The following is a 13,268-nucleotide window of genomic DNA, read 5'->3' on the forward strand; positions in this document are numbered from 1 at the left end:
CTTATTTCCTGTTGATTACATATCTACTGCTATGTACATGTGTTACTAGTGGTACCAGCTGATAGAAAACAGAAAATAATCAGCTGCCTAGTCATTGATACAACACACATGACTGACAACAGAAACCAGGTTAGACACTATGATTTATAGTATTACTCCTTTTGGTATTTTCCCATCATTTCTTTCAAGTGCATTATAAAATTTAAATATGCATTTCCATTGGAAAGAAGAATTTGCCCATGTTTTCCTATTAATATGTTAACATAACCTTTTCTTTTTCTAGTTAGCTATTCCCACAGGTATCAAAAAGGCTCACATACCAACTTGAAAAAAGGTTGCATTTTCAAGAACAGTGGAAGGACTACTTAAAATGGTGCTTTAAACTGTGATTGTGCTCTGAACAGTAAGGGCTCAATGGAGGAGAGATGAGTCTTGATTATGCAGCTTGCCTGACCGAGCCTAATCAGAATTATTTCAGCACACTGCTTCACTACAGCCCTAGACCCATTAAACACGAAATGCTTCTGCAGGCCCATTTCTCGCTCTGGCTCCCACTGTGCCTGTTACTTTGCGGCAGTGGTTACTCACTGGGCTACTCAAAACAGTTTTTGGTAGGTAGAGGTACTGGGTTTAACAGGCTCCTCACAATCTATCACTGAATCTCATCTTACGACAAGAATGGGTACTGTCCCACCAAAACAGGACCGCTGGGACTGCCATGCAGAAGGGGGCCCTTTTGAACTAATCATCTTGACCTGACAACGATTACTCCTTTCACAAAAGCAGCTTTATCCTCCAAAATGTAATTTGGGGTATCTCATTTTAAGCTCATCAGGTTATTATCTTTTATCATCTGGTTTAACACACTCTGAAACAGGTAGTTCCATTTTGGGGGCCAGGGGAGGCAATCTGTGGCACCAAAATGTACATGCTGCTTTCTGTTTCCCTCAATCTCTCAGATTGTCCAGATCTAGCCATTACAGGAATGTAACTAATTTTCTACATAATATAATTTAGTATCCATTTTAAGCACACAAAAATATTAGATGTACTTTTTTACAGAAATTTTTTTTCATTTAAACCTAAAAATATATATCTAAATTTTGAGTAAAGTAGATACAGGCTGGGCATAATGTCTCATACCTATAATCCCAATACTTTGGGAGGCCAAGGCAGAAAGATTGCTTGAGTCCAGGGGTCCAAGACCAGCCTGGGCAACATAGTGAGACCTTGTCTCTACATAAAAAAGAAAATTAGCTGGGTGTTGTGGTGCACACCTGTAACAGTCCCAGTTACTTGGGAGGCTGAGGTAGGAGGATCACTTGAGTCCAAAAGGTCAAGGCTGCAGTGAACTGTGACTATACCACTGTACCCCATCCTGGGCAACAGAGTGAGACCCTGTCTCTAAATTAAAAAAAAAAGATATAATCAAAAATTTTCCGTTTTTAATAAAGTACTTTCTATGCAAATGTTCTAGTTCTAAACATCATAATGCATGTGTGGTATATTTGCCTTTGTGCCTCAGTTTCCTTACCTGTAAAATCAGGATAATACAGTACCTTCTTCAGAAGGCTATAATGAGGATTAAATGAATTAATGTTCATAAATTACATCAGTGCCTGGCACATATCAGACGCTGAGTATTTCTTTTAAATACATAGAAATAAAACAGACACCATCTATGAATGAAAAGATAAGCAGACGATTCTTTCAGGATTTCATCCAGAATGCAAGAGTTCTACTTGGAGCTACTCATTTACCTTGATGACCTTTATTTTTGACATTATTTAGCAGGCCTTTATAATGGCCCAACTTCACATTCATTGCCAGTTTTATTCTGCAATGTCTTTACAGGTTCTCCTAGCACAGAAATGATGGATGTGTTACTTTTGAAATTCTTCTATAGGAAGTAAAAAAGAATGTCAATTAGCTGGCTGAACATGAGATAAAGTTTTTGTTAAAGTAGCCCATAAACTAGGTGGGAAAAATGAATTAACCAAGTGTTTCTTTCCTCTCTCCTGAAATGCTCCGCTATACCAAGAAGCTCACAGGCATCAAAGAGTGTGTTTCTCAACACTGCAGATCTGCATAGTGGAGACAAGTTAAGTGTCACGTCATTTGATGAAAGTGCCACAGGAGTCATCTGTTTCTGTAAATACTGTACAGAGACCCAGAAACCCCACAGATAATTTGATGGCACAGCAGACTGAAATCCTATTGCTTTTTCATAATTTACTGATAGGCAAAATGCCAAAATTCTAGAAAGGCATCATGATGCTGAGCTAAGGGGAAAGACTGAAAAAATGTTCTTGATGAAAATTGGTACATTTTTCAGTATTTCCAGAGAATAGTAGAGACTGGGTTACTTTCTGAATCTGGGCACTATCAAAACACCAAGACTGAAATTTGCTTTTTTGTGAAGACAGTCATCGCACATTCATTAATTCTCAGCTCACTCCCTCTCTTTCTTTCAATCACCATCTCCTTACCACTCATGTCCCACCTTGTTTAGAGTACATATGGGTTTTCCAAACCACTGCTTTTACAAAAGAACTGTGGTATTATGACAACCAAGAATGATTCCTTAAAAAAAGAATCCCTGTGAATGAAAGTAGTCAAACACTGGATGCCTTTAATAAGAATATTAAAACTAACCAGAATTTCTCATATACCATATATTTAACAACACTTTATATAGAAATGCTTTATGGCTAATAATGTACATATCAAGACAATGTAGACATAGGGTGTGTCAATGTAACACGCGTCTCATTCAAAACATATGTCTAATTGCATTGCATTTAAAGTCATCTTAGTGAGAATTATCTTTGTATACATGAAAATGTATCAGACAATTCAAAGAACACAATAGACAATGTAATATAACTGAAATTTGGAAGGATGTAATAAGAGATAGAAATAAGAGGGAAAAAAGGAGGTTGTAAGAGATAGAAAACATAAAAGGATCAAATCTATGCAATTGCTTTTTTGTAGATCAAAAAAGGTCAAATATCAGTAATTTCGTATGATTCAACCTAACTGCTTCCCTGGGACTGCCCAGCTCAAGTAATGTCCAAATCACTCAACAGAAATACAACCAGTGTCCCCAGAGCAAATAATTTCCATTTATATCACTAGTTGTAAAACAAGGCTTATTACTATTTTCTGGAAGTTTCCTTTGCTATAGCAATAATCTCCCAAACAGCCACACATTACTGAAGTGTGTTCAAGTACTGAGGTAATTTTTCCTACCTCTTCTCATCATGTATTGAAACACACACACACACACCCTTTCTGGAATCATTCTCTCCAGTATATCTCTCTACATAAGAATATACTCCATATAAGTTTATTTTTTAAATAACTTTACTGCTGACATCTAGCACCATATTTGAATAACGCAGAAGGAATTCATTTGTAAAAATAAAATAGAAAAAGGCTTGATAATTCTATTTTAACAAAACTCACCAAAATCACCCTAGCTGGAAGAGATCTTTTTAATCAGATATTTTCAAATATTTTCTAAACTGTAAAGTCTACCACCTGTTCTTAGAAAAAAATTTAACAAATTATCTTTTATTACAGTTGTTACAATGATGTTTTGGGGACATATTAAAAACCAGGCACTCTGATATATTTTTTAATAGTCTGAGCATTAGGTTAGAATCTGTTAAAAGATATGGAACCCTAACCCAAGAAATTCAGAAAACCCTAAACACCTATTGTTCATACAATAGAAGGTTCAACAACCCAGGTTAAGAGTTCCTAAAAGATCAGTGCAACTCTTTTAACTGACTTCATTCCTTCTGCTACAATTCATCTTACTAGTCACTCATCTTTCCTTTCCTTAGGCAACACTATGGGAAATAATAACATTCTTCACAAACCCCCATCTCTATTGTATCAGGCTTTCCTTACAGTTCTTGTTTGAATGTGTGTGTCTGTGTGTGTGTGTGTCTGTAATTTCAACAAAGTTGCAATCTTAAATTTTTAATTTTTGAAGTCAACATTATGTCAAATATTTTTCATATTGCTAATATTCAGATTATAATTTCAAGTTAACATACAACATTCCACTGAAATGCTGTGTCATAATTTTATCACATCAATAATTTTTGAAAATTTTCCTTAAAAAATAGAAGTAGAAACATGTTTATGGATGCGCTATTCCACATCATTTTCTAAACGTTTGCATTGGTATTTCTAGCACGACCAGAAGTGTATGTGATCACCTTTACATGCTGCAGAACTGGAAATTACCTTACAATATTTCAAACAGTTCAATAGATGTAAGACATGGTAATCCTCCCAAACACCAATTAGCATCTATTACCCACATGTTAGATTTTCATTGCCTATGGAATAATATCCTTGGTCTCTTATTCAAAATCCTTTACAATCCATCCCCTACCTATGACTCTGAACTGATCTTCCATGAGTCTTAGGCTGTTCCAGCTAAACAGGTCTATGGTACCTACTACCCCTAACACACCAGGCCCATTCCACCTGTTTTCTCTGTTTGCAGACACTGTTCTTGGCATGTGTTCCTCACTCCTCTCCCTCTGTTCAAATCCCTCTCTTTCTTCAACAGCAAGATCCAAGTCCATTTGCCCCATGACAATTTAGCTGAGGAACATGGCCATCAGATCACAGTCCCGCCTGAGATGAGAAACCCGACATAGGGGCATGGCCCACTGGACAGTGTGCCTTTGAGTAACTCAGACACACCAAGTAGGGAAGAGACCACCAAACATCACCATCCCTACTTGATTTCTTCAGATTATTTACAAATAGAAATAAAATAGTATCTAGTAGTCCAGCAATAATAAAATGGTATGCCCTGATATATCTAATATGTTATACAAGATAAGAAATGAGAACTAAAGAGACAAATTAGGAAACAGGAAATTTTGACCATTTTGCTCTTTATATTATATTAAGACAGGGTTATGTAATAAAAGGTAGCATTCATTGAACCCTTCTATCACTGTTTTAGGCATATTTACAACAATCTTTGTATATATAAAGATTTATGTTATTATTATATTATATTATAAATATTATTTAAATTATATATATAACAATCTTTATAATAACACTGACATATTTCCAACTATTATTGCCATTTTACAGAAGAGGACACTGAGGGTCAGAGAAGTAACTTGCCTCAAGCCACACAGCAAGAAAATTATGGAGCTGGAATTTGTTAGTGTACCTTAGTGTTAGTGCACTCTCTTTCAAACCGCAGATATTGTCACATAAGAATTTGTATTAAATCTTGTGTTGACCATGCCACACAAATCATAATCATAGGCTTACTAAAGCAATAAATGCTTCTACCACTGATGTATTTTCCTTTACAGAACACATAAGAGATTCCCTACATTTTTCCTCATAAAATAAAAAATAAACAGAAGATAAGAGTGTGGAAACTTCCCTTCCAATTCCTCATCTGGCTGGTTCATGTCCTATGGATCTGTTCTGCCTGCTCTTTTTTTTTTCTTCCAGTTTTCACTGCAAAGACAAGGTGCTGGCTGGCTGGCTGGGTGCCAAGTAAGGGACAGTAATTTGGAGAATGCTTGGGAGATTTCAGATTCAGCTATTTTGATCTCTTCTATTTCTTAGATGCAGAAAATGCCTACCTGCTAATCTCACACAGAAGTTCCCAAAGACATATGTCCTTAGAGCTAATTCCAGGGTACTGAAGTGAAAAATGCTTTTTGTTGGCTTTCAGATGTATTTTTCCTCCAGCTGAACCACAGAAATCTCATTGTTGCTATAAAATGCAGTGTCCTCTCATATCTCAAATTATATTCCTGGGAGAGATTCTAGTTCACACATAGTGATCAATCACTCTATTAACTATCTACTGTTTCCCTCTGTTGCTTAATTCTTTTTTCTCCTCTATTTATATTTTCCACAGTCAGTAGAAAGCACTACCATTGATGGGGATTAATATAAAGAACAAAAGAATATTTTCAATTACCTATCTTTAAATCAAGACACTACTTCTGAAAATGCCTCTCCCCTAACTATTTGATTTGAAACGACCTTACACATAAATGGAGCCCCAGGGCCCCATCTTATTCTAGTCTATATAAATTGTTAGTTGACCCCTGCTTCATTCAAGTGACCTTTCTTCTAATTCAGGATTTTGCTGACCTTATTTTCTACAATTACTCATATTTAAGAGGTTGTCTAATACCATCCAACTCATTTACATAACTGAGGCAGGCAAATCCAGGACAGGACCTTAAGCTTCTTCTACCAGTCCAGTGCCCCTTCCCGGCTGTCTAATCCAATTTGATGCTTTTTGTGATAGAGCTTCTGTTATTCGGTATGTTTGCATCCATTTGTATGCACCCAGAAGAATGGACACAGTGTTTACAAAAACAAAATGATAAAAAGCACAGAAATTCTTTAAAAAGAATGAAAACCAGAGAGATTAGTTGATTTTAAAATTATCTGTAGGAATTAACAGCTAAAACAACTTGCCTTTCAAACAACATTATAAGTTGAATTTTTTTAAATCATGGGTATTGATTATGAATATGTTAAAAGTTAAAAGGTTCTCCTGATTTTCCTTCACCATCCTCAGTATTGGGCCAGCAAAGGACATAGTTTTCCAGATTCTTCTAGGGTTCACTAGAAACTTTAAAATGTTCTAAAAGATTTTATCTGAGGAAACCCAACCTAATTCTATAAAGATCTTTTAAACCTAAGCTCTCTCATCATCCTCACACATTTCAAAAATTTTCCACACACATTGTAAAATTCACGTAAAGAACTGAACGTAAATATTATTTTTAGGTAAAATGTAGCTTTCGTATCTCTTAATAACAAGTAAATAAATAATTTAAGTAAATAACTACAGTTAAATAGATTCCTTTTTGAATTAAAAGATAATTTTAATTAAGATAACTAGATAAGACAGAAAATTCTTACGAAGAGTTCTTCCAATAAGTTATTGATAAGAGCAAATAATAGTATAAATGTATTTTGCATTATAGTGAAAAACTGGCTAACACAGCCGGCACGGTGGCTCATGCCTGTAATCCCAGCACTTTGGGAGGCTGAGGAGGATGAATCGCTTGAGGACAGGAATTCAAGACCAGCCTGGCCAACATGGTGAAACCTCAACTCTACTAAAAACACAAAAATTAGCCAGGCTGGGGACCCACGCCTGTAATCCCAGTTACTCAGGTAGGTAAGGTAGGAGAATCGCTTGAACCTGGGAGGTGGAGGTTGCAGTGAGCTGAGGCTGCGCCACTGCAGTTACCTGGGTGACAAAATGACACTTCATCTCAAAAAAAAAAGCCCACGGCTACCCTCTTTGGGTCCCCTCCCATTGTATGGGAGCTCTGTTTTCACGCTATTAAATCTTGCAACTGCACTCTTCTAGTTTGTTACAGCTGGAGCTGAGCTTTTGCTCGCCATCCACCACTGCTGTTTGCCGCCGTTGCAGACCTGCTGCTGACTTCCATCCCTCCGGATATGGCAGGGTGTCTGCTGTGCTCCTGATCCAACGAGACACCCATTGCCACTCCCGATCGGGTTAAAGGCTTGCCATTGTTCCTGCATGGCTAAGTGCCTGGGTTCGTCCTAATCGAGCTGAACACTAGTCACTGGGTTCCACAGTTCTCTTCCATGACCCACAGCTTCTAATAGAGCTATAACACTCACCCCATGGCCCAAGATTCCATTCCTTGGAATCCACGAGGCCAAGAACCCCAGGTCAGAGAACACGAGGCTTGCCACCATGTTGGAAGCTGAAGAGGGCCGCCACCATCTTGGGAGCTCTGGGAGCAAGGACCCCCCTGTCTACGTAACATTTGGCAACCACGAAGGGACCTCCAAAGTGGTGAGTAATATTGGGCCACTTTCACTTGCTATTTTGTCCTATCCTTCCTTAGAACTTGAGGAAAATACCGGGCACCTGTCAGCCAGTTAAAAACCATTAGCGTGGCAGTGGGACTTGAGACTTAGGTGTGAAACTATATGGGGAGGGGCTTTCTAACAACCCCCAACCCTTCTGGGTTGGGAACATTGGTCTGCCTGGAGTCAGCTTCCACTTTCAATTTTCCTGGGGAAGCCAAGGGCTGACTAGAGGCAGAAAGCTGTCATCCCGAACTCCAGGCTTGTTGAGATCATGGTGCAGCCAGAAGTCTCTACTCAACAGTCGCCTATGCGCGCGCCCCTACCTTTCCTTCTGACCCATCCCTCCTGGGTCCCAACCACGACTTTCTTGAAACTGCAGCCCCAAAATTCTCCTTACCTCTGAATCTACTTCCTCTGATGTCTGCCTCCTATGTACTAATGGTTCAGACTTTAATTTCCTCTAGCACGTTGTATCTCCAAAGGGATCTAAGGAAGTTCTACGCTACATCCTTAGGCATCTAGGCTATAAACCCAGGCAGTCTTGTCCCTGGTGTCCCTCCCAATTTAGGTATACAGCTCTCAACATGGGCAGTTATGTGGGACCCATTCCCCACCACCCTTGCCAGGGCCCCAAGTTTGTAAATGGCTAAGAGAGGAAAGAGAGAGAGACAGAGAGAAAGAGGGAGAGAGAGAGAGAGAGGAAAAAGGCAGAGAGACAAAGAGGGAGTCAAAGAGAGAAAGAGAAAGATAGAAATAGTAAAAACAAACAAACAAACAAACAAAACAGTGTGCCCTATTCCTTTAAAAGCCAGGGTAAATGTAAAACCTATAATTGATAATTGAAGTTCTTCTCCGTGACCCTGTAACAGTCCAATATTACCTTGTCATCAGTGTAAACAAGGGCGTAGCCTGAAAACACTGAGACCACTGACAACCTGTAGCTTTCCTATCAAAAAACCTTAACCCAGTAACCCGCAGATGACCCAAAGGTATTCAATCTGTACTGGCAACTGCTTTGCTAACAGAAGAAAGTAGAAAAGTAACTTTTAGGGGAAATCTCATTGTGAGCACACCTCACCAGTTAAGAATTATTCTAAGTCAAAACAAGCAAAAAGGTAGCTTACTAACTCAAAAATCTTAAAGTGTGGGGCTATTCTGTTAGAAAAAGGTAATTTAACACTAACCACTGATAATTCCCTTAACCCAGCAGATTTCCTAACAAGGGATTTAAATCTTAATTACCATACAAAGGTCCGACCAGCAGGAACTCCTTAGGAGGAACGTCCTTCAGGACAGGATGATAGATGGTTCCTCCAAGGTGACTGAGGAAAAAACCACAATGAGTATTCAGTAATTGATAGGGAGACTCTTGTGGAAGCAGAGTTAGAAAAATTGCCTAATAATTGGTCTCCTCAAACATGGGAGCTGTTTGTACTCAGCCAAGCCTTAAAGTACTTACAGAATCAAAAAGACTATCTCCATCCTGACTCAAAAGGTCACCTACACCCTCTCTGAAATGAATTTGCTTAAGAACTGCTTAAGGGAATGCATCTTGATGGGGCAGCTGGGTTGTTATGAAATACTCAGGAACCCAGCCCAGCTCTGGGACTCACCCCTGAGTGCAAAGGGAATGCTAGGCATGCTGGTAAAGGACCACTAGAATCCAGCAGCCTGGATCCCTTTCTTTGTGGTCAAGAAAAGTGGGAAAAAGGATGCAGGACTGCTACATTGCAGTAACTAATCCGATAAGCAGAGGTCCATGGGTGGTTACGCACCCTGGAAAGGAATAAGCATTAGGACCATAGAGGATGCTCTAGGACTAATGCTCATAGGGTGCTGGCATCCCTATGCTCTTTTTTCAGATGGGAAACATTCCCCCCAAGGCAAAAATGTCCCTAAGATGTATTCTGGAGAATTGGGACCAATTTGACCCTCACACGCTAAGAAAGAAACGACTTATATTCTTCTGCAGTACCACCTGGCCACGATACCCTCTTCAAAGGGGAGAAACCTGGCCTCCTGAGGGGAGGATAAATTATAACACCATCTTACAGCTAGACCTCTTTTGTAGAAAACAAGGCAAATAGAGTGAAGTGCCACATGTATAAACTTTCTTTTCATTAAGAGACAACTCGCAATTATGTAAAAAGTGTGATTTATGCTCTACAGGAAGCCCTCAGAGTCTACCTCCCTACCCCGGCGTCACCCTGACTCCTTTCCCAACTATTAAGGAACCCCCCCTTCAACCCAAACAGTCCCAAAGGAGATAGACAAAGGGGTAAACAATGAACCAAAGAGTGGCAATATTCCCCGATTACGCCCCCTCCAAGCAGTGTGAGGAGGAGAATTCGGCCCAGCCAGAGTGCATGTACCTTTTTCTCTCTCAGACTTGAAGCAAATTAAAATAAACCTAGGTAAATTCTCAGATAACCCTGATGGCTACATTGATGTTTTATAAGGGTTCGGACAATCCTTTGATCTGACATGGAGAGCTATGTTACTGCTAAATCAGACGCTAACTCCAAATGAGAGAACTGCTGCCATAACTGTAGCCCGAGAATGTGGCGGTCTCTGGTATCTCAGTCAGGTGAATGATAGGATGACAACAGAGGAAAGAGAACGATTCCCCACCGGCCAGCAAGCTGTTCCCAGTGTAGGCCCTCACTGGAACACAGAATCAGGACATGGAGATTGGTGCTGCAGACATTTGCTAACTTACGTGCCAGAAGGACTAAGGAAAACTAGGAAGAAGCCTATGCATTATTCAGTGATGTCCACTATAACACAGGGAAAGGAAGAAAATCCTACCACCTTTCCGGAGAGACTAAGGGAGGCATTGAGAAAGCATACCTCCCTGTCACCTGACTCTGTTGAAGGCCAACTAATGTTAAAGGATAAGTTTATCACTCAGTCAGTTGCAGACATTAGAAAAAGCTTCAAAAAACTTAGAAACCCTATTGAACATGGCAACCTTGGTTTTTTATAATAGAGATCAGGAGGAGCAGGCGGAATGGGACAAACAGGATAAGAAAAAGGCCACCACTTTAGTCACAGTCCTCAGGCAAGCAGGCTTTGGAGGCTCTGGAACACGGAAAGGCTAGGCAAATCGAGTGCCTAATAGGGCTTGTTTCCAGTGCAGTCTACAAGGACACTTTACAAAAGATTGTCCAAGTAGAAATAAGCAGCCCCCTCGTCCATGCCCCTTATGTCAAGGGAATCACTGGAAGGCCCACTGCCCCAGGGGACGAAGATCCTCTGAGTCAGAAGCCACTAACCAGATGATCCAGTGGCAGGACTCGGGGCAAGCGCCAGCCCATGCCATCTCCCTCACAGAGCCCTGGGTATGCTTGGCCATTGAGGGCCAGGAGGTTAACTGTCTCCTGGACACTGGCACGGCCTTCTCAGTGTTACTCTCCTGTCCCGGACAACTGTCCTCCAGATCTGTCAGTATCCAAGGGGTCCTAGGACAGGCAGTCACTAGATACTTCTCCCAGCCACTAAGTTGTGACTGGGGAACTTTACTCTTCACATGCTTTTCTAATTATGCCTGAATGCCCCACTCCCTTGTTAGGGAGAGACATTCTAGCAAAAGCAGGGGCCATTATACACCTGAACATAGGAGAAGGAACATCCATTTGTTGTCCCCTGCTTGAGGAAGAAATTAATCCTGAAGTCTGGGCAACAGAAGGACAATATGGACAAGCAAAAAATGCCTGTCCTGTTCAAATTAAACTAAAGTATTCTGTCTCCTTTCCCTACCAAAGGCAGTACCCTCTTAGAGCCAAGGCCCAACAAGGACTCAAAAAATTGTTAAGGACCTAAAAGCCCAAGGCCTAGTAAAACCATGTAGTAGCCCCTTCAATACTCCAATTTTAGGAGTACAGAAACCCAACGGACAGGGGAGGTTAGTGCAAGATCTCAGGATTATCAATGAAGCCATTATCCCTCTACACCCAGCTGCACCTAACCCTTATACTCTGCTTTCCCAAATACCAGAGGAAGCAGAGTGGTTTACTGTCCTGGACTTTAAGGATGCCTTTTTCTGCATCCCTGTACATCCTGACTCTCAATTCTTGTTTGCCTTTGAAGATCCTTCGAACCCAACGTCTCCACTCACCTGGACTGTTTTACCCCAAGGGTTCAGGGATAGCCCCCATCTATTTGACCAGGCATTAGTCCAAGACTTGAGCCAGTTCTCATACCTGGACACTCTTGTCCTTCGGTATGTGGATGATTTACTTTTAGCTGCCCGTTCAGAAACCTTGGGCCATCAAGCCGCCCAAGCACTCTTAAATTTCCTCACCACCTGTGGCTACAAGGTTTCCAAACCAAAGGCTCAGCTCTGCTCAGAGCAAACTAAATATTTAGGGCTAAAATTATCCAAAGGCACCAGGGCCTTCAGTGAGGAACATATCCAGGCTATACTGGCTTATCCTCATCCCCAAACCCTAAAGCAACTAAGAGGGTTCCTTGGCATAACAGGCTTCTGCCAAATATGGATTCCCAGGTATGGCAAAATAGCCAGACCATTATATACACTAATTAAGGAAACTCAGAGAGCCAATATCCTTTTAGTAAGATGGACACCTGAAGCAGAAGCAGCTTTCCAGGCCCTAAAGAAGACCCTAACCCAAGCCCCAGTGTTAAGCTTGCCATTGGGGCAAGACTTTTCTTCATATGTCTCAGAAAAAAACAGGAATAGCTCTAGGAGTCCTTACACAGGTCCAAGGGATAAGCTTGCAACCCGTGGCATACCTGAGTAAGGAAATTGATGTAGTGGCAAAGGATTGGCCTCATTGTTTATGAGTAGTGGTGGCAGTAGCAGTCTTAGTATCTAAAGCAGTTAAAATAATACAGGAAAGAGATCTTACTGTGTGGACATCTCATGATGTGAATGGCATACTCACTGCTAAAGGAGACTTGTGGCTATCAGACAACTGTTTACTTAAATATCAGGCTTTATTACTTGAAGGGCCAGTGCTGTGACTGCGCACTTGTGCAACTCTTAACCAGCCACATTTCTTCCAGACAATGAAGAAAAGATAGAATATAACTGTCAACAAGTAATTACTCAAACCTATGCCACTCGAGGGGACCTTTTAGAGGTTCACTTGACTGATCCCGACCTCAACTTGTATACTGGTGGAAGTTCCTTTGCAGAAAAAGAACTTCAAAAATTGGGGTATGCAGTGGTCAGTGATAATGGAATACTTGAAAGTAATCCCCTCACTCCAGGAACTAGTGTTCAGCTGGCAGAACTAATAGCCCTCACTCGGGCACTAGAATTAGAAGGAAAAAGGGTAAATATATATACAGACTCTAAGTATGCTTACCTAGTCCTCCATGCCCATGCAGCAATATGGAGAGAAAGGGAATTTCTAACTTCCAAG

General features: G+C 40.5%; 1 protein-coding gene and 1 pseudogene across 27 annotated transcripts in view; one reads left to right on the forward strand and one right to left on the reverse strand.

The window, feature by feature from the left end:
- The window catches only part of NRCAM (neuronal cell adhesion molecule), a 305,384-nt gene that overhangs the window by 182,795 nt on the left and 109,321 nt on the right, over positions 1-13,268 (reverse strand). The gene's annotated exons all lie outside the window — the stretch shown is intronic.
- On the forward strand, positions 9,741-10,864 carry LOC144340203 (uncharacterized; annotated as a pseudogene).

Source organism: Macaca mulatta, chromosome 3 (genome assembly GCF_049350105.2).
Source record: "Macaca mulatta isolate MMU2019108-1 chromosome 3, T2T-MMU8v2.0, whole genome shotgun sequence".
Taxonomy (NCBI): domain Eukaryota; kingdom Metazoa; phylum Chordata; class Mammalia; order Primates; family Cercopithecidae; genus Macaca; species Macaca mulatta.